This window comes from Pyxicephalus adspersus, chromosome 10, assembly GCF_032062135.1.
Source record: "Pyxicephalus adspersus chromosome 10, UCB_Pads_2.0, whole genome shotgun sequence".
Classification (NCBI taxonomy): Eukaryota; Metazoa; Chordata; class Amphibia; order Anura; family Pyxicephalidae; genus Pyxicephalus; species Pyxicephalus adspersus.
The window spans coordinates 52,166,968-52,170,817 of record NC_092867.1 but is presented as its reverse complement, the minus strand read 5'-3'; the positions used below and the strand labels follow the sequence as shown (position 1 = coordinate 52,170,817).

Genomic DNA, 3,850 nt, shown 5'->3' with positions numbered 1-3,850 from the left:
AACTTTTACATTGCCTAAAAGAGTTGACTACCCTTTTATGTAAAGTACACATTTTGGTGATAGATCTGCTTTAACATTTTCTTTTATACTCATTATACACTGCTGGCTTAAATATTCACTTTCACAGTATTCAATTTTTTTTTTAATTTAGTCAACTCAATTTGTTGATTTGATTATTACCAGCCAAGTTTATATTACATGTAGCAAATAAAAAAAAAGGCTATAGATGCAAGAACACTCTAATGACCTCCCAAAGGTATCAGAGAGCCATGTACTTGGCTAAAGAAAATGTGGAAACTGCAGCAAAAATGAAGAGAAGACTCATACCACAGCTAGTTAAATAACATGAAACTTAGACATCTAGGCTCAGTACACCCATGCAGATCTGCTGGCAATTCAATGCTTAGTGCGACCAACCAATCATCATGTCGTTTAATCTTAGAAATAACAACTGTATCCAATAAAAAAAATACAGTTCCAACAAAAACTAAAGCAGAGGCCAAGATCATTAGTGGCATATATTGCTATTGACTGAATAAGTATTTGGCAAAAATGATATCTTCCAACCATTGGATCTCCTAGAAGGCCTCTCTTGACGGGCTGCAGGCATCTCGTCTATTGCACCATCCACCAATGACAAAAGGTGCATGCAAATCGGGACTTTCCCCTCTTATCCTCTCCCTGCAATCTGTAGTCCCCTTTTTTCCAGGAGATCTAAGTATAACTGTCAACTTTCTATTTGTAAAAGACTCATAGGTCAAGGCTAAAAATTCTCGAATAGAAACTATATCTATACAAATATATCTGTGATATATTGACCAGCTGAAATTGTATCTAATTACACTACGTTTGCTTTTTTTGTGCTTTGCTATAATTGAAATTATTTTATATAAGTTTGCACAGCAAGCCTTCTTTTCTTTTAAAGCTGCGTACACACTTGCAATTTTTGTCGTTGGAAAGGATCTTTCACGATCCTTTCCAATGACAAGGGACTGCACGATGCATGAACGGTGCTGTACATACAGCACCGTTCATGTTCTATGGAGAGGGGAGGGGGAGAGCGACAGAGCGGCACCCTGCTGCGCGCTCTCCCCCTTCCCTTTCATTAGGATCGGTCGTCGTCCATGGATCCGGCAGGTCGGTCGTTCGGACGATGGACAACACCGACTGTACACACGGCAGATTTTCGCCCGATATTTGGCCAATGCCGATTATCAGGCGATAAAAATCTGCCGTGTGTACATAGCTTAACTCTTATCTACTTAAGTCAACAGTAGGATAAATAGGAATAGGTAATGCCAGACTTGGACTGAAGTATTGTGTCACATCAGCCCTAAATCCACAGAAAATCTGTGTTAAACCATTAGTCCTATAAGAATATTGGCCAGTGTGAGCAGATCTTCAGTTCAGTTTAGTTTTTAGGAAAAGGGAAGTTAAGGTGGCTAATTATTAAGTGAAATCTTAAGGCTTAGGAAAGTTTTTTTTAATATATAATGAGTAATAGGGTAAAAATTTAAAATTAAAAAAATGATAGGTTAGGTTCATAGTTAACATTTTTCTTATGGGGCAGATGAAACAATTTTTATTGTTAGACAAAAAGCTATATTTACAGATTAAGGGTAGGTGCATTCAGCGTTAATCTTAAGGGTCAAATATCAAGCTTAGGTAAATGTACATTATGTAAAGATTGGAGTTAGCATTAGGTAATAGTTAAGGTGCTCATGGATAGGTAATAGTTGAGATGACTAATAAGAAGGCAAATAAAGTTTTAGCCAGGTTTCAAGTATACAAAAAAAACATACCTTCATTGAGGTGAGCTTAGAATAGGAAGGTGAAGCAATGGGGAATGATAGTATTCTATTTATAATCATATAAATTTTTAATTTTAACTATGTTGCTAACAGTGTAAGGCTCTCTAGCAAACACAAAAACTGTACAAATATAAACTCAAACTTCTTAAAAACCCTCACAGTCATCAAAAACAGAACTGAAAGATACCATAATAAATCAGACACAAGGTTAAATAATGTAAAAAAATCTACAGCAGATCCCCAATCACCAAATCCACATCCAAAAATCTACTCCATTAATATTTTATATATTAGACACAAATATTTAAGAAAAAAAATCAAGAAAAAAGTTATTACTCCTCACACTGAAATACCAAGATCCACCGGACATGATCTAAATTCAGTCCTGTCTGCACTATAGAATGTTTCTGAAGATGTACAAGACAAGCAATATATACCCATTTATGTCCTATATAAGACATATACTGTTTAATTAGATATCAGTAAAACTAAAAATTACAAACAATAAAAAAAATAATATAAAAATAATTTAAAAAATATAAAAGATAAATAGTTCTATTCCATATCTCTATAGATGAATGTACAACATCTCCAACACACTCTAATAACTCATTGTAGTTGTAAAATCTCTAATACCTTGTATTAGTTAATGGTTAATTGTAGACTTTTGCTGTCTAAGTAAAAATAACAATGTACATTTTTGGCATTCAAAGTATTTAGGGTATGCTTGCGCTGACAATTTAAAATAGACAACGTATTATTTTTCTACTTGACAGGAACACGTAGGAGTTATTTAATATTTATAAGACAAACACCAAGACAATGGGTGGGTGGCCAACAAATTGGTAGGGATGTAGGAAAAGGGAAAAAGGAAAAGACCCTAAAAAGCTAGTAGAATTCCTTTAGACAAAATGAACAGTTAAATGTGGAATGGTGCTGTACTAAGTAGGCATAATTTCTAATGAGATGTAGGCCTACTTGAACAAAATTGGGGTATGTCCATTTTTCATGGCCCATGTATTACATTTGTGCAGATGCAAATTTTTAAAACTGTGTTTCAATACCTTTTTAGCATCTCCCCCTACTTGATTTTATACAACTGAAAATGGCTGTATCATATCAAATATTTATTTACATATTGTGTGAACCTAGTGTTTGTACATTTTATAATGTTCCTTTTTGTATCTACCAGTATATGACTTTCATTCTTAAAACAATTTATTGAAAATATACAAAAATGTGCTCTAGCAGCCAAAAGATAAAGAAACTGCCTGTAAAAAAACGCACATTCAGAATCAGCAAAATATGGTACTGACCACTGGCTTTGAAAGGCACTTGTTCATCCAACTCAGTTGATATCTTCTCAGAAAATGAATTCAGCCTGCTGTTCACACTTATTTTAATATACTTCCTGTGGGTTTTTAAGGCAAAACCACACCCAAGTAAGTTTTGAGAGAGGCAAAAAAAGGACATTGTTTACCTAGGCCCAAGGGAAAAGCTGCAAAAAATACCAGGGAACTTAAGTTTTGGAAGGATATGCCCAAGTAAAAATATTATTTAGTGGAGGGGAGTGAGATTGCAAGTTAAACTGACTTTGTGAGTGGTTTTCTTTTTTATGTAAATGCTATTAAATAGATATGTGTGCGTATTTGGAATTCATAAGATTTTTCTTTCAAGTTGGATGTTGCTGTTTGTGTGATTATTGAGTTTCACATATAGTGATAGTGGTTGTACAGAGGAGTGACTTGGATGGAAAGGGATGTTGAATAGTAACTAAAAGAACTGGACAGTTAGAAGCATAGGAGGTACAGTACAGACCAATAAAGGTATAAAGAAATGTATGGGATTATTATTAAGATTATATAGATATTTATATAATGTAATGTAGATTCATTCATTTATTTTCATACATGAGTGTATCTGTTTACAATACAATATTTTGATACACAGTTGTTGTGATTATTCCTTCTTACAAGACTTACACAATAAAATAACTGCATTATTAGTCATATATAATTTTTTATGTATGCCTATACTCA

At 33.7% G+C, this 3,850-nt stretch overlaps 1 long non-coding RNA gene across 1 annotated transcript in view; it reads right to left on the bottom strand.

Moving 5' to 3' along the window:
• Positions 1–3,215, bottom strand: part of LOC140339705 (uncharacterized) — a 13,482-nt gene extending 10,267 nt beyond the window's left edge. Inside the window, exon 1 of the long non-coding RNA XR_011922519.1 lies at positions 3,128–3,215. This is a non-coding gene — a long non-coding RNA (uncharacterized lncRNA). The remainder of the gene's footprint in view (positions 1–3,127) is intronic.
• Between the last annotated feature and the right edge of the window lie 635 nt (positions 3,216–3,850).